This window comes from Coturnix japonica, chromosome 3 (assembly GCF_001577835.2).
Source record: "Coturnix japonica isolate 7356 chromosome 3, Coturnix japonica 2.1, whole genome shotgun sequence".
NCBI classification, from domain to species: domain Eukaryota; kingdom Metazoa; phylum Chordata; class Aves; order Galliformes; family Phasianidae; genus Coturnix; species Coturnix japonica.
Genome location: NC_029518.1, coordinates 22108684 through 22126833, shown reverse-complemented (window position 1 = coordinate 22126833; position 18150 = coordinate 22108684). Strand labels below are relative to the sequence as shown.

The 18150-nt window shown below is 40.9% G+C and overlaps 1 long non-coding RNA gene across 8 annotated transcripts in view; it reads left to right on the top strand.

Annotated features, from left to right (window-relative positions):
• The window catches only part of LOC107311182, a 269152-nt gene that overhangs the window by 40618 nt on the left and 210384 nt on the right, over positions 1-18150 (top strand). For 3 of the 8 annotated variants that reach the window (XR_004306535.1, XR_004306537.1, XR_004306533.1), the window contains exon 1: positions 13283-13549. The exons of 3 other annotated variants lie outside the window; for them this stretch is intronic. This is a non-coding gene — a long non-coding RNA (uncharacterized LOC107311182). Of the gene's footprint in view, positions 1-12153; positions 12556-13072; positions 13258-13282; positions 13550-18150 lie in introns of those variants that run through there. 2 more of the 8 variants (XR_004306534.1, XR_004306538.1) reach the window with 2 other exon arrangements.

The window sequence follows — 18150 nt, the reverse complement described above, 5'->3', positions numbered from 1 at the left end:
CTTTTTTTTTTCCTTAGTTTATTAAGGGTCTTAGTGGTTTGCATGCTTCAGCTTTGTGCTTGGTGGTATCAGTGGTGGAATGTTGCCCTTATATGTCTGCGTTCTCCACCTATACTGTCAGGAAAGCAAAACAAAACCCCCCAACATTAGATGTTGTTTGACTTGTGCTGAAGGTACAAATCATCCTTTTTATTGAAGTCTGAGAGACTGATTTGTTGCATCTACAGACCTGAACCAGGAAGAAATAAATACACAACTTATGGAAATTAAATGGAGAAAAATGCTTAGGTTTTGGAGAGAAAGCGATTAGCTGCTTGTTCAGGGAGATGTAATTAATCACTACCCTCTGCTTAGGACTCACAAAGAAAAGGATGAGATCAAGATGTGAACTCTGAAGAGTTAACCATAACACTGAGAGAAATTTGTCTATTGTTTCTCTATTAATATCATTCACCAACTTACCACTCATCACCTTTTCCAAGTAGTCTCCCTATAGCAACAAATGGCGCCACAGATAAGCCAGATGCAATCTCATCACTGCTTTCTTTTCATAAACGTTTGACAGTTTATGAAATAAAAAAAAAAAAAAGCAGGAGAAAACCAAGTATTTTGTAGAAGCTGCACTTAGAGAAGAAGTCTCTATTTTTGCTGTAACCTCTCTCTCCGATTTGCCTCCAGACTTACGCAGTATGATTTGATTTCCTTAAAGGAGTTCTTCTGTGTCATTGTATTGCCTTCACAGCCATCTTGTTGATCCTGTGTATTGTGAATAATGAAAGCATGCTCTGGGAGCCCTACATCCATAATTGGCCTCAGTTCCTTCCCACCTTTAGTTTGTGGCTATTTTTCATTTTTAAAATTTAATTCCATAACACAGTTTTTCTCAGGGGCATATCTGAACATACCTACTACATATATGACATTTTTCTGTCTATGGCATGATGGAATGAAGATGTGGACTGCTTGTTTTTTTCTGGAAATGTTACTTAAAGTCTTTAAATTTAAATAATTCCTTTACTGGATAGAGTTGTTATTAAAATAAATCCATAGCTTTTCTCCTTTTTCTCCAAGATCCTTTCAGGTCAAGCCTAACTTTAAAAGATGGAAAGCTTTCCTCTTTCCTTACATGAGAAACAACTCTATGCTTTCTTTACACGTAGCTTATTTCAGAAGGAAATAATTATCTGGTCTAACAATTACATAAAAGTATTTCTCATCTCATTTGAGAATTTAACTGCGCATATAGTCTCACTGACTTACATAAATAGTAATGGCAAGACCTAAAAATTTGATGGCACAATGTGTTTGGTTTTTGTAGAAACACCATCACTTCTGGCCAGTGGGAAGCTTTGCTGCTGATGTTAATGGATCAAGACTTTGCCCTGTGTCACTAGTCCCTGGCCCTGGAAATCTTCCCAAATGATAGCCTTGTTTCTTGGCTGAAGTTGTGTTTGAGGTATCTGTGGATCTTGGTGTTGCTTGGGTGGATGTCTTTAACTTTTGAACAGCATCTTGTCTCCTTATCTGTTGCAGACTGTGCTGTGAACACTTCTTTAACTACTTCCAGAGCTCACTTCTATAGGCACAACATTTGGCTGCTCCATCTGATTACCACCAAAACAGAGGAAAACAGCCTTCCACTGCCACTTTGTCACTGGCCTACCGTCCAGCCAGTGTTTACAGAATGCCACAGTTAACATTGCCCAGATGCTCTATCTGTGGGAAACTTAGAAACCAGGCAGCACAAACTGCTTGTGTTTTCCAAATTCAAGATGCTTTATCCGTGGTCTAGTCTGCTCATGTGAGCCGGCATCGCCCCATGGTGGGTGTGCTGGCAGTTAGGCCTGGCAGCTGATAGCAAATGCTGGAGGTGTCCACGTTGTTTAGGTTGCTTTAAAGTCCCGCATGACAGCTTCTCAAGCATAGGTCTGTTTCTGAGAAATATAGATTAGCTTTATTGAGGATTGCACAAAATAGCATCATCTTGTGACGGTTTTCAGGGTATGTGTATCACACTCCCATACCCACTGGTCTGAAGAACTGAAGAAGTAAAACCATTTTCAGCCATGCTTAGGGAGTTTCTGAGGTAAAATGCATGATCATGCTGTCTATTATCATTATAGAAACATGTCAGAAATGCATTTAACTTTCATCATCCCTTTTTTGAAAATGTTTTTAAAAGCCACTTTTCTTGGAATTCTCTATTTCTTTTTAAGAAAGTTTTCATTTTCTAATGGTTGTTACTCTGGTATCTGAGTATTTTGACCTTCCCATACAAGGAACTTTTGTGTACAACACATAAACAGGCCCACTACCTAAGATGCTCTTATGCTGTTAAAAATGTGAATAGGCATTTCTTCTTTAAGGGCTGGAGGTTCTTTTAACTATTTCATATCCACATTCCAAAACCTATTTAAAAACCTAAGCCCCAAGTCCAGCTGACAATGAACTCTATTTTCAGCTGAAACCCCCACCTCCCCCACTTCACCAAACACCGTTTCTGCTGCTGGTCCTCTTGTGATAAAGACCAAAGCTGTTGTTTGGCTGACATGCAGAAGGAGTTGTTTATCAAATGAAGGCTATTCTAGGATGATATTCTCTTTAAACACAACAATGGGGATTCTGAAGATAACCAAATCAGTACTACTTAGGTGTTAGATCTGCTTTAAATTGTTTCAGTGTTGTAAAGTAGGAGGGGGGCTGGGGGATTTGGCTTTGAGTCCCTGCCTTGTGAGTGTGAAATGGTTGACTCCAAAGTAGCTGCCAACTGTGCTTTGTGCAAGGAAGGATCTATAGGGTATGAGCTCCACCAGCCTTTCAGTACTTGGAGAGCACAGCCGGGTGGAAAAGGGTCTTTCAAATCAAAGGCTTAAATTCTTCTGAGTCTGAAGGGAGCACCTCAGTGACCTATGTCTAATGCCACAGTTTGCATCCTCACCTGAAACTTGGTTTTATTCTCTGAAAACATTCCCACTAGGTAGACCACATGGAAAAACTAACCTTTAATAGGCAGCTATTGCTGTTTCAGCCATCACCCTTTACAACCTACTGTGATGATGCAGAGATGAGGAGGGGCAGTTCTCTTGTTCGTGCTAGACCCAGCCTTGCTGCCTGATTTATTTTCTTTTATACAGTAGAAATGCATTGTGAAAACTGTATGGACAAGCAAGAAGAAAAAGCTGCTCAATAATTATTATTCAGACTGGTGTAGGAATCCACTTCATGCAGCAGAGCAGGCAGGGTTTGCTGATTATTGCAGTAAGATTTGCTGGAGCCTGCCCTGGCATGATTGGCAAATATTGAACTCTTTTCTGTGTTTTCACAGAGGGATTGTGTTCCAAGGGGACCCAGGTATGTCTCAGCCAACAGTGACAGCCACATAGCTTGCTGTGGCAGGCAAGTCCTGCTGGAACTATGAGTTGTGCTCTGCTGCTGGAGGCAAGCAAACTGCTTCAAGGCTATGTTACCTGGGATTTAACAAGTATAGAACTTCTCAAACAAAATTATCCTATTTAACTGAGAAAGATTCCTAACAAGGGATTAGGCTTTAATTAGTACGTCCAAATACAGATTAGGAGGTCCTTTTGTTTGAAAACGTTTGCCATTTTGTTTAAAAATGATGCCTTTTTTCTTCTTTTTTTTTTCTTTTTCTTTCTTTCTTTCTTTCTTTCTTTTCTTTTCTTTTCTTTTTTTTTTTTTTTTTAAATAATCTTATCCAAGTCAAGAAACCATACTTACATTTGGCTGTGCATTTTCTGGCTTTGTTCTAATAATGCTTGACCTGCCCATGTAAGTTGATGGAGTGGATATAAGAATTGTGCCTAGTCATCATGATAACTCATGTGCAGTGAGCAGGGTAACAGAAACAAGTTTTTGTGACAGTGTAAGGGGTAGAAATCCTATGCAAGAGGAAATACATTTCCATACATCAAATACCATGCAATTTAATGGAGGAAGCAATTATACCTTACAGTGCTGCTGGAGTCCGGAGAGCGCTTCTCTGTTTTGTGGGTACCCACATGCTGGAGTTAGCCAGCATATGAACTCAGCGTATTGATCGCTGCCGCTTGAACTCTGGACTTGCGTTTCTCATTGGTTGTTTGCTTTAACCACAGAGCTGAATGGAGCCTTTGGAGACTATCGCAGTGTAAATAAATACATGTGTGTTTGTTTCTAGCCTGTTTAAAAAAAGAAGGAAAAAAGTGTGTGTCAAAGAAGGGGGGAAACTGTTAAGCATGCATTTGCGTGCCTTTGAGATGCAGGAAGTACAGGAAGTTAAGGGGCTTGGGGGAGGGCTAGGAAAATCTTTCCTGGGGGTATAACAATAGAGAAACACAGAGAGTGGTTAGGTGCTGTTAGATTAGATTAGTGCAGATTTATTTAGCCAGCGCTGTTCGTTTTGATATAAATCATGTAGAGATACTCACAGCTTGCAAAAAGTCTTATTCTCCAGATGAGCATGGTTAGTATTTTCTTTTATTATCTACAGGAAGAGACTACAATTTTTACTTTTTATTTTTAATTTTGGTAAAGAGGCTGAAAAGGAGCTAGAGAAGGAAAGGTGGCAGTGAAGTAGTTCAGGCATACTAAATTTCTCTGCTGCCACAATCATCCCTAGGCTGGAGTTTTGTTCATCATCTGCCTTAACAGTATTTTTCTCTGTGCATTTGCTGTTGTTACAATTTTAAACATGATGAAATATGCTGACTTTAGCAAGTTTTATGTTTCAGCAAAGGAGAGACTGCAAATAGAACAAATGAATTCACAGTTGGCTAGGGCTAATTTTGTGTAGTTACTAGCTTACATCATGATTTTCTCTGCCAGTTAGCTGCTTGAAAGTAAAATAGGAGTCATGGCATGGCCTGAAACTGAGAGAAAGGTTGGAGTTTCAGAGAGAGAGAGCCTATTCACACCATTGCCAAATCTCCTTTCATATACATTGCGTTTGCAGGCATAAAATAGGGCACAAATCTGATGGCTTCAAACAGTCCATCTCCATTCGCACTTTCCCTTCAAAGGTTTTACTTACTGTAATCTTGAAATTTGCTGTGTGAGAGAAACCTGGTGTAAGATGTGGCTGTGGATCATTGCAGTGCCTGACAGTGACAGAACAGCCCATGATGAAACCTCCCTAATGTACCCATAGCTGTCTGCAATACTCCCTGGGGGAAGCATGGCCCTGAACAGCTGTGCTGCAAGAGCATGACAGTGCTGTAGCAGTGGGAACCTTTTCCACAGTGCTGGAGCAGGCAGTCCCTTAACCACACCCATGTATCACTTCCCATTCTTGCTTCCGGTGTTTTTTTCTCTTGTTTTCTCCTAGGTTAGCTATTTTCTCCTCTGACCACTAAAAAGATGCGTTATTACATTCTTGCTTACTGCCTCTGTAGATCCAGTTGTTAGTAAGAGCTCCTTTTACTTCTTTACTTTCAGCATCATCTGAAGGAAGATGATGAGCCTCTCCTTGGCTCCAATCCCATACCAACCCTTTTGTCTGACAGGCACCTCTCTTTAACCTACCCCCATAGTGGACAAACAGAAAATGGGCTTCTGCAGTTCTCAAAGCTTTCTTGCTGGAAAGGGACCTGTATGACCTTTGATAAATAAATCTTTTTTCTCTATATCTTATGCTATTAACATAGCTTTCTTCTCAAGCCCTAAATGCTGATCTATTTATCCACATTGGTTGACTGTTCAGCTTTCTGCATCTTGATTTCTAAACCAAATCTGAGGTATCAAGTGGTTATAAAAACTGTGTGTAGACTTTCTGGCTTAAGTTAAACTGTAGAGTGGATTTGTATTTCCCAGTATTTCCCTTGTCTCACTTTGCTGAATCAGTTTCCAGTGTCCCTGAAAAAGAATGTCTTTCTGGTTTTGCTATTTCCTTTTTGTTGGCTGAAATATTTAGTAAGAATACTACTACAATCGAGAGCCATACACAAAAGTATAAATAGAGTGAGTTTCAATGGCTCAGCAATGCAGGAGGTCAGATTTGACAATCCGCATTTTAAAATGCGTTTTCAGATCTTCTTTAATTCTTAGCTGTATACATTTCTCAAGGTGTTTAGTTGTTTTTTCCCCCTTCATTTGATTTAACAACTTAATGCTAGGCAGGCTGGAGGAAAATCCTTTTGTTGTTATTTCTTTACTTTCTTACTGGTTGTGGTGATGTCATTGTGTTTGGTCTTTTGTCACCCTCTGAGCATTGTGTGGTAAAAACGTTGCAAGGTAAGAAACCTGGATTGCTTTTCAGTAGCAGAAAAAGACAACTCACATCATCACTGTGCGCAGTAACTTGCTTTAAACACTGTATTTCTGGGTCATTTGGGTGAGACAGTCCTGAAACTGTAGCATGGTCAGGGCTGTGCATCATGTACCGGTCCTGCTCTGCTGAAGGACTCACCCATGCTGGCTGGATGGGGAGTTGAGGGCCACAGGATGTGACTGTGTCAGTGTTTGGTTTCTCTGGGCTTGCTGGAGAGATGTCAGCATAATCTGTGTGTAAGAGGCCAGGACAAGTGCGGTGAAAACCACAACAGAGGATCCCTCTCCTCTGTCTCAATATGAGGCACCTCTACCTGGGCTTTGTGGTGTTGCCACTATGTAAGTATGTGGTTCGAACACTATGATGAAAAAAACCCTTTAAGATATCACAGATCCTCCTTTTGTGAAAGTTCCTCAACCTCCCCCACCTCCCAGCCTTCTCAGCATCACACTTGAGACTAAGTGTAACAAATCTTGCCCTTATTTCTCATCACCTGTTGCATGCATGTCCCACACTATGGAGACTATGGTGCTCCTTTTGTACCATTTGTCTGTATTCAAAGTATAAGCCACAGTTTTGTACTCTCCTTATTCACACCATTACTTGAAACCGACATTTTTATTTTGTGTGCGTTTGACAATGTGTGAAATACATGTATCAGAAACGTTAACTGTAACCACCTGCTGTTTTCTCCATAGTTATGTGTATGCAAACCTACTGTAAGTGTTGGTATCTCTACTTTGGGAACCAAAGAGACCTTCATCCTTTTCGAGCTGCCCCTCTCTTGCTCTAGCATGAAAAAGAGCCTTGCTGAGATAGGATCCTCGTTGTCTTGTCTTTCTACTACATCAAGAATTCATATTGTAGCTACAATAATGTGGACCTCCCAACATTGCTGGGCCATACAGGGAGAGGTACTCAAATTTGTCCTAGCTCCAGGTCTGGAAGGGGCTTAATTTCTCAGAGAGAGCAGCTGTAGCTATTTTTGAGAATGTTTGAAGTCTGTGCATACCTGGATAAACTTTGGAGGCCCTTCTTTTAGCTCTGAATTTCAATGGTTATGCTAGTGACCTTTTTCATTATGAGAATTCATGTTAATTCATGGCAAGCCAGAACATTATTATAAACTTCTCAACTGTTTCATTTTTTAGGGCTTTGAAATGTAATCAGAGGTGGACTTATCTGATACTAAGAGATGAAACAGTTACCAGCCTTAGGTTTCCTCCCTTTTATTTTTCTAGGAGGTTACTGCCAGAGTAAACTGAAATTGGAGGTGGTTTATGTTAATGCTGCAGCCTGCAGACTGCACTTGCTTGGGAGTTTATCCAGCAGGATCAGCTGATCCCACTGCAGGATGGTGACCTCTGGCAGAGGCACAGGACAGAGACAGCTGCTTCAGCTCTCCCAGCTAAACCTGCTTAAGGCAGTGAGTGGGAGTTGTTAATACCACGATTTGTTTAATTGTTGGGCTAATAGAATTTTTGTGCAATTTATTACAATACAATGCATGAAGTGGAAACAGAGGTAAGGTTGAGTGTGCCACATGGGAGCTGGTTCCTAATTATTCTTTTTCTTGTTAATAAAAGCCTAAATGAAAATAACCATAAGCATATTCAGCTTCAACCTTTGCAGCTGTATAAAAAGACAGCCCACCCTGAGAGGTCTGAAGCCACCGGGGTGCATGGTACTTTTAGGAATACAGGGCAAGTGTGAGTTTTTAATTAGCTTGGTCTCCTGATTTTTCTCCAAATATAGATAGGCACTTCTTAGCTTTAGTACTTGAGAACAGGCAGTCAAGCGTGTTCTAGAAGCTGTTTGCTGGGAAAGTCTGGTAGAAAAGTGGAATCCAGAAGTTATTTCTACTTTAATAAAGAGAGGATAAAGTTTTTAATGTTAGATTAATGAAAGTGGTGCCCCTTTCCTTCTCCCTTCCTCCTCCATAATTCACTTTATAAACAAAACTGAGATAAACCAAATAGCTGCTTCAGAAACTATAACATGGATCGCACTGGTGTTGTGTACTAGTTTGTGTGGTGCTGCATCCTTGTTTCAATGCTTCCAAGCCCTTGAAACTCATAGGGTAAGATGTATGTGCTGTGGGAGCTTCCTTCTATGCTCAGGCCTGCTGCAAATCTGCAAGTAACAGTCCTCTCAGTAGAAAAGCTGAGGGCACTTGGCACTGTAAAGTACCTTGCCCATACTGGAGATGGTGACAGAATTGGCATTGAGGAGGTGACTAGTCATTCTGTGAGCCCTGGTCTGGGGCCAGTTTTCATTTTCGTCTTGTTCTCTTTCTGTTTTTCTTTCTCTCTCACTTTTGTTATTTATACCAATGAGCAAATGTTGCTTATTTTTAGCAGCCTTTCCATTTTGCTCAGGCACTGATCCTCAGTAATGGAATGCCTGTGGCTCTCCCCAGAGCACTATCCCATGTCTAATAAGAGCAGACACGCAAGCTTTCGTGTAGGGAGTTATTGATTTGTTTCCAGGCACATAGGTGTGTGTTGTACATGTAAAAGGTGCCCATGCATACAGTATATCAGCACACCGACATCTTTGCAAATAGCTTGAATGATCTGCATTGGGCTGTTGATGAGAAATTATTTCTTTATGTTGTATACTTCCATAAAGCAAGCAGACTTGCAACTTGCTTATTTTAGAGTGTATAAAGCCAATAAGAAAAAACCAAACACGCCCAAGTACGCACACCCATATCCACTAACAGTGCAAAAACGAAGTCTCTCTCAAGGGCAGATAGTTTCAGTTTGAGGAGGAGCAAAGGAGAGGGACCAATTAATTGCAACAGATGTAAGAGTTACCTAAAGGTATGTAATGCAAGGTCCCCCTCCTTTCCTCTTCCAGAGCTTGTGTTGCAGAGTTGCTAGCACAAAGGGCTATAGTCTTGAAAAAAGTGCTGAAGAAGGACTTTCTTTGAGGTGTGGATGCCCTGGGAACCCTTCCTTCACAGATTAGCAGCTGACCAGCAGCATCTTCTGACTTCCACTGAATGGCCCAGCAGCTTATTTCTACTTTCCTACTTTGGGAGACATTAGGCACTGCCTCTCTTTTAAGCTATCTTAGACCTTAAATAAAACGTGAGGGTATATTCAGCTTGAGACAACATAGATTATCCTTGTCCTTGCCCAAATTTTATCCCAGAAGTATATCAGCACCAGGCAGGAGTAGTTATATACTTGAACTGCAAGGAAGGAGGTACAGACAATTATTTCTTGCTTGTCCATGCTAGTCCTTCATCCCTCCAAGGTAAGACGAATTTGTTGGAAGAACAATTGCCCTGGATCACTGCTGCCCACTTTGCAGCAGAAGAGCTCTGCTGCTCACATTAATGCTTTTATTGCTGTGGAGGACATTACTGACATGTGCTCTGGCTGGAGCCTGTTGCAGTTCTGTCTGGAAAGAAGCCAGGAGATGAGGCTGTCCCATGCCCTTGGTGTCACTGGGATCCTACCCAGCTTGCAAGCATGGCTACATAAGTGCTTGGATCTCTCAGCAGGGCTAAGTTTGAAAACTTCATATAGGGTTAGGGGCCTAGAGGAAATTAATTTACTGTATATAGAGGAAGACAAGCCAGAGGGAAGCATTACTCAGGTGCAGCCACATCAGCTGGATGGCTCAGAGCTTAGATTGCTAATGCTGTCTACACAATTGCTCTCACTTTTGCCGTTGCAAAGGAATTACCATTGATTGCAAGTAACACATATTGGAGACAGTGGGACTAAAGCAAAGCTTGTTTAGAGAATAAAGATACGCTGCCTTTGAGAGCAACTAAATACCTTTTCTTTCTTAGATCTTTGTGATCCCTCCACCTTTTGCCTTGCTCCAGTTACTGCTGGTTTTAACCTTGCTTTGGTGGATCTCTGGGGTGAAGCAATGTTACAGAGTTATCTAGCTCAATCTATGCCTGTAAAAGGGGGGCAGTAGGCCTATGGGCCTCCTGGTCCCTGAAAACAGGGATGGAATATCAATAGCAAAAATTATAAAGCCATGACAAGCAATCTGCTGTTTTCCAAGAACCTGTCTTGTTGCTGTCGTTTGGGATCCAGTTCTTGTTTACTACCTTGAACCCAGTGGAAGGGGGAAGATATCTATTCTGATGTTTCTTCATTATTATTTTTTCAGTTCAGCCCTATTTGTATAGTGAGATCTATGTGCTGCTCTGCCCCTAAATTACTAAAATTGCAGCGCAGTTGTCTAACGTTTATTTTGAAGTAAATAACTCTTTACAACTGACATTGAGATTAACTACCATCTCAGTCTGAAATGCAGAAAGACATTTAACGTGTGTGGGATGTGATACCCATCTCAAATAAATGCAACACCACGTCAGGAGATGTTTTCATATTTTTCAGGTAAGCAGGCAAATGTGGGGAAAAAGGTTAGTCTATTAACACCTCTGCTCAAAGTGAGCCAACTTCCTTTCTACATGGAATAATTATTTTCTCACATAAGCCCTGTAGTAGCTCTGCTGTGTTTGCACTTGCAGGTCTCAAACATTGCAGTACAGACTGCCCTTTATGAGTGGAGTCTGAGGTCATGTGTCTGCATTTCAGATTCACTTTGCGTGGGCTTTCGTGCAATGGCTTGCGGATTCTGTAGGTGTAGGGCTACAGGATCCCATATTTCAGGTGTGAAGAAAGCAGAACACTTTTTGGTATTTAAAACACCCGTGTGTGCAACTCAGTGCTATGAATACCTTTGGCAAAGCTTTATGAATTCTGTTGATTCATAGCTGTCATCTCACCATCTGTAAGGGAAGGGTTACTTATAAGCAAGTATGTCATGTACATAACAGGATCATTTAGAGCATCACTAGAGTGTAAAGGTAAAGTGAATTTGGGCACAGAAATCATTATGCCTCTGTGGAAGACTTGCTGGGAGGAATATTGAAAGGCTTTTTGTCTGCCATAGCCCAGGGCTCACAAGTGATTTTAGGTGTCTGGCAGTTCATGCTTCTGTTTATTCTGTTCCAGCAAGGATTATACTTCTTTGCCAAAAGGCAGTTCAGAAATAGGTGATGGTGGGAGAAGTGGTTGTATGCAGCATGCTAAAGAAATATCAGAGATAAGAAGGCTTCTATCCTGGACCATGAATCCTGGAGCTTTGGTGGATAAAAAGTTACAGCTGGAGTTGGAGAGGATGTAATGACACACAAAGCTTTGGTCTAACGATCTTCTAAAGTTTTGGCCATGACTGGATTAAAGAAAATGAAAAAAATATATATCTAATGAATGCTGAGGAGAGCTGGCCTGCAGCTGTCCTCAGCAACTCTCTTGAAGGTCTTTTTTCACTACATGCTTAACTGCTGCATGTCACTGTTTTGAGCAGCTACTCCTATGCACTCATCTCTGAAATTATCTCCTAAAACTCTGTACAGCACCTGGAAAAACATTATCATTTGCGGTGGCATTAGCAACTAGGTTCCAGTCACGGTTTTGTGCTAGGCACACTATAGTTGAGATAGGATAGGCTGCCCATGTCCTAGAAGGCTTATTTTCTATCTACAGACACCTAACATTGAAAGAGGAAATGGGTAAATGCAGTCTGGCTCTTTTCTCCCAGTAAGAGCTGGCTAGACCAGTGATTATTCTTAACAGGTGTGAAATCACAGTAAGATTGGAGCAGTTTGACAGAGCTGCAGGAAAATTTGATTTAAAACAAAACAAAAAAAGTCTACACATATTAGCTAGGCTAGGGGAAGGACTTCAGCAACTAAGGGTGAGGATATATTTCAGCTTTTCTGGACCGTCTTTGCTATCTGATTTTTGTGTATCCATATAGAAAACATTTTACTCTTAGGTTAGAGACAGAATTTATACACCGAGCTGCTTTGTGCTATGATCTGCTAATCTTGCACCCATAGCATGATTTAAAGGGGCAACCCCAGGTGAAAGAGAGTGATAGTACTGAGGCTGGTGCAAGGAGTCCCTATATAAGGTGAATTCTTAGCCATGCAGAGTACAGTTCCACAGGAGCAGGTCGTTATGACAACCTGAGAGGAAGAAAAAAGGCAAATATATTGATGCAACATACCCAGTGGTACAGCACACTGCAAAAAGGGAATGGCTGTTCTGCAGTGAGAAAGGCAATCTTGCAGCTCCTGGAATATAAAAAACATCTGAAAGGTGCCTGTCTTTGCTTGGAGGATTTTTTATTTTTTTTTATTTTTTTATTTTTTTTTGGGTTCCCCAGCATTTTTCCAGCATTTTAAAATCAGGAATGTTTACTGTGGGAAACTATTAATGAAGCCCAGTGGAATGGTGACAGGAGGGGTGAGTGTATATAAATTCAGGAATTGAACGGGTATATTCACTAGGAAACAAGGTGCATTACCAACATCTGTTAACTAAAATATGGTAACGAGCTGAAGGTAAGACTTTAAGGCTGTCCTCTGTGCTAACAGGCCCACGTGGGGAAACTGGGAGAGCCCTGGGGTAAAACTGCAAGCCATCCAAAGGCCGTGCTCAATGCTGTGGCTGTTTTTAAATTGCTGTAAATAAGATGCCTTCTTGTCCTAGCAAGGATAAGGCATTAAATGAGATGCTTTGCGAATGTTTAAACATGGGCCTTTGCTAATATGTCATTGGCCAGTTAATAATTTTTTGGATAAAATTATTCATTGTGAAAGCTTTAAAATGTAACTCCTTGCAACTGATCATTTAACTGAAGGAGCTGTATTCTGAAACACTTTCTGATGCAATAAAGGAGTCGGGGACTTCAATTTTAAGAAACTGCTGTTGGAAATATACTTTTGCAAGTCATTTATTTTTATTATTATTATTCATGGAGTATCAACAGGAGGAGAAAAATTAGAAGAAAAGCAAAATTGTGACTCCCTGTAAAGGTGTAAATATGGAGCTACTGAGCCATAGCTGTTCCTTGGAGCAGCAGCTGGCAGCACTACCTCCCATCCGTGCCGAGTGGGATGTGCAGCAGAAGCCAGGGCTGTAAAGCCTTCCACCTGTTTTTGAAAAGTAAGCACACGCAACCTGAAGTTACTCAGCGTATTCGTTTGGTCTTTGGCGGTCGGGTGATGTTGTCACTGCCACTTTTCTGCTGTCTCATATCTCCCGCGACATGTGCCAGCTGATACGGGAGCTGTGACATACCACACCCCCGCGGCTGGGACATGGCTCACATGGTCTGGACTCATCCAGAGAACTTTAAAGAAACTGATAAGCTCTATCTTGTTTAACTTGGCCTTTGGAAGACGTTTGTGGAAATTTCTGCAAAGGAGGTGACATCAGTTGTTGTCACAGCTGCTGTGTAAGTCTGCAAGGCTGTGTCTGTTTAGTATCTGGCTGGGGTGTGTATGTGTGTGCCAGTAGATATTGATAATAGATTGTGTTCCAATCAGAAGCCAGCTCATATTGAGTAGGTGAGGAGGTTCAATTGCTTGAAATAGGTGGGTTATCATCAAAGCTTGATGTGATGATGGAGAGCGTAAAATTAACAAAGCAGAAAGAGAAGCAGCTCTGGAGTGCTAATACTGCATTTGAAACAAACCTTCTCCCAGGGGAATTCCAAGTGTTAGCATGTGGGACATGCTCCAGCTGCTTGCTGCTCAGACTTAAAATAAACCAGGCAAAGTCCCACGTACAAGCCCTACCAACTGAGGCGGGCTGCTGCTGCTGCAAACTTTTCATCTTTTCCTCCAGCTGGGTCGGAATGACAAGAAAGGAGGAGTAGGAGCATTTTGAATGCTAATGTTTTGCACAGCTTTGCTTGTGCTTCTCTGAGGTGACACGTTTCCCAGGGCAGTTATGAATTTCACAAAAAATCTTGGTATATGTCAAAACACTGTCCTAGGAAGACTGGAATTAGTAAAGAGTTAGAAATAGTATTTTTACCTTGTGTGATGATGACATTTCTATCAATACTGCTGCTTTCACAAGCTGGGTACTTTTGAAATTGTAGCATGACTTAACTAGCAAAGAACTACTCTCCTTGGATATTGAGATTATTTCTTAAAAAGAAACACATTTGACTTCGTTAAGTTAAGAAAATAAACACACCATATAGCAATATTTAAGAGGAGAAGATGACTGGGAGATGCATGGTTATTTGTCCAATGGCTATGGATGAATGCCTTTGGGGGTGCTCTGAAAAAAGGTTGTAACACCGTTTGCCTTGTCCTGTGGTTTGAGATTGATTTCAGGTGTTTGTTTTTTTTTTTTTGTAAGATTTGAATAACCTTCTGACTGTAATTTATTTCTAAGGTGCTGAGGTGCTTGGGAGGGGTGGGAAACAAGCAATTTAGTGCAATCTATGCAAATTATGTCTAATTTTTTTCTTTTAACATTTTCCTATGTGAAACTCCATTCATCAAGGCTGCTCCGTTTTTCACTGATAAAACCTGTTGAGCAACGTAGCACGCAGCATTTAGGAATTTAACGCTCCTATTATCGTCAAAGCATAGATATCAAACTACACCAGTCAGCTTGGGAAGTGTGAAGGTGACTGACATGATCCACCTTCCTACTTCTTCTCTTCTTCCTTTAGATGCATACATGCTAATTTGTGTTCACATCAGCAAGCTTATCCAGAATGTATTTATAAGAGTGAACTCTGCCACACTATGGTTAATCACATACAGTGCTAGGGATATCTTTTGAAGGTATCCTGAACACTGTGACAGAAGTATTTGTCACTCAAACTATTTATAATTCTAGGAGTTTAGAGGGCAGACATGTTTATTTTTTTATACAAAATGCTAGGGCTTCTTTTGCACAAAGAAAATGTTGTCTATATCTGTATGGATGTGTGAGGCAGATCCTTTGGATGCTGTTTTCAGACAGTGCAGTATTTGCACCCCAGCTGCACTGCTACTTGCCTGGTCAGCCCTTGTGACTTGCAAGTGACTTTGGGGCTATGGTGCTCAGTCTGCTGTGAACTGTTGGAAGAGGTCAGTGCGGGGTGACTCAAAAAATGTAAGGCTGTTGTCCATGGACTTCAGTTTTCCAAGTAGCACCTCCATAGAAAGCTTTTTATGGGTTTCCAAATTGAAACAAGCTGTACGCCTTTCCTCTACTGTTAACCACATTGCCCTTCTCCTCTGAAAGGTGTGTAAAACTATATGAAACCCAACCAGTGTTGGAGAAATAGGGGAGAAAAAAAAAAAAAAAAGCCATGGTTATCAGTTATGCTTTCCTAACCATCTCAAAGAATTGGTTCTGAAGACTTTTTGACATTTTACATCCAACTCATCCTTCCCTCCTATTGCTTGTTCCACATCTTGAATTATTCTTAACTTTGTGTTTCTGGGAATTGCATGCAATGTATAGATACTGTGCTTTCAGCAGGCATGCAAGGAATGTTATGAGGGTAGCAAGCTTTCCTTTCCCCTTGCCACTCAGATGATTTATGTACCAGTATAATGAGAATGAATGATGAGCTGCTGTTCACTGACAGAGACCTTATGGGTCAGTGTGTGCCAAAAAGGTTGATAACCTTTGTGCATCAGGTTTTGTTCTGAGGAGACAGAAGAGGAGAAAAGAGATGTTGGTAGATGTAAAACTGGATGGACAAAGTAAAGGGTATTAGCCAAACTCTGGCAGTAAAGCTGAAAATCTGAGCTATTTATACAGTTGGAAAGAGAGTTGGGGTATTTTCATTAGTTTGGCACACAGTATTGACATTTATAGAGCTAGGAGATGATCCTGCCTAGAATTTCAGTCTCTTCTATTTTTTAGGTCTGTGAGACAGCATGATATATTGCAGCGTTGGTCTGAGCATTGGCCAAGCATAACTGGAGGGGCAGATTGCAACCTCTGAAATGGAGAAGTCTCTAGGTCACTCTAAATTTGCCTAGAGACAAAGCATGTTAAAGTATTTTACTTTCTTTTTAATTTTTTTATTTTTTTAAGTCCAAGAGCAAGATAAAATGCCAATTGACAGAATCACTATTACTACTATATATGTTATTCACTTCAGCACCTTTTCCATATCATATCAAGTTAATGACCATTTGTGTGTCTGGTATACATCCAGAACCCCTGTTGCAAAGTCAAGGTTGTGTAAGATATCCCAGTCTGCATTTGTAAATGCTATAGCACACTTTCATTTTGAAAAGTATCATGAAGCTACATAAACAGAAACCATACATTTTTTTTTTTCCTAGAAGATATGAATTAAAGATTAAATAGTGAACATTTTCAGTGCCTATATTGTAGTCATCTTGAACAGAAGCCTAAGCTTTATGCCTATTGGAACTACGTCAAATGAAGGAATCTCTCTTCTAGTTTTTATCATACTCTAAAAATTTAGGTTGTCTCAAATGCTCCAGCAGCTCCACGAGCTCTTGAAGCTGACTTAACATTTCACCATCCATTTTTGCAGTGTGATAGAAAACTCAAGGCAGGACTTGAGGGCTTAGGTTCTATTCAGAGGTTACCCAGTTGCAAAGCATTTTTCTGAAAAGTAAGGCAGGGAACTGGGTGCTCTTATGCATACACCTGGAAGATAATTGAAAATCACTGTGCTACATTTTTCATTAGAAAGTGCCATAAAAAAATTCCCCCTGGAATGATATGAAGCATGCACGTTTTCCCTTTGAAAGGCGTTAGCTCAGTGTTTTTATGTGTACTTATGATGTGGTGGTTGGGATGGAATTTAGAAGTACTCCTCAGCAGTGGGCTCATCAGCATCCTTGTGCCTGTGCTGGCTGCAAAGAAGGGCTGTTATTTAACTATGCATCATCATATTGCAGCCCAGGGAAGTCAGAGGTGTCTCTGCCTTTGTTGCTTTGCATTCACAGCTGGTCCAGGCCACATAACAGCAGCAATGGGGAGAGCCTTCTGTGCTCTGTGCACAGCGGGTGCTGCCGTCCTGTGTGGAGCAACCAGGGAAGAAGGAATAGGACAAAGATGCTCATTTGGGAGCTCCATCCATTCTAGATGTTGCCTATGCCTAAGTGATTTCATTCAGCCCTGAGCTTGTAATGGAAAATCTTGCTCGATTACAGCTTAATATACCGTGGTTTATATTTATGACTGAGTTGGCTTGAGTTAACAGTACCTGTAGAGATATGCTGCTTGCAAAATATGCCTTACTAGCCAACGCATGCCGTTTATCAAGATGGCTTAGGAAGATCCAGTGCTTCCCTGCAGGCATGTTGCTACTTGTAGCTGTATTTAATAAAATATATATTGCTAGATTATTGCAGAGTGGTTTGTACTGGCTTTTTTCTTCCTGCTTTTGAATCCATTTATGGCTTTTTTTTTTTTTTTTTTTTTTTTTCCATCAGGAATATGAATGTTTGCAAAAGCAGGGTCAGATGGTGAGACTGGATTGAAGGATATTTAGGTTCTTAGGATGATGTTAAAGAAACCCTGTGGCCTCAGCAGTGCTACACAGTCACATACACTGGGGGTCTCTGAGTTAACACCATGATTGGAAGCTTTGTAAAGTGTTTTGTGTTCTCCCTGTGCTAATTAACAGTTGTGCCTCTCAGCATACCTAATTAGCCCTGTTTCTGCAGCATCCTTAGGGGCATTGCTAATCAGCGTGGGTGCTTTGCTATACAGACACAGCTATATTGCCTCTGGGTTCCAAGTGCAGTTGGTTCCAAGGCATCCGTGCAAGGCATTGCAATGTGCCGTGTAGGCAAGCCTGTTTTTTCAAAGCTGCCTCAGGTTCTCTAACAGCCTTTTGCTGTATAAACTTGCCCCGTGCATTAATGAGACCCCAAAAGTTTATGCAGGGAGAAGGATAACAACTTGGGATATGAGCCAGGGCATAACATTTCAGGAGACAGATGTTTTAGGGTGAGTCCAGAATTTATTTGCATTTACTTTACCTCTGCATCTACTTGTTACCTTTGGATTAAAGGATGGTATTAAAAGTAAGCACAAGCTACAGTGAGGCAA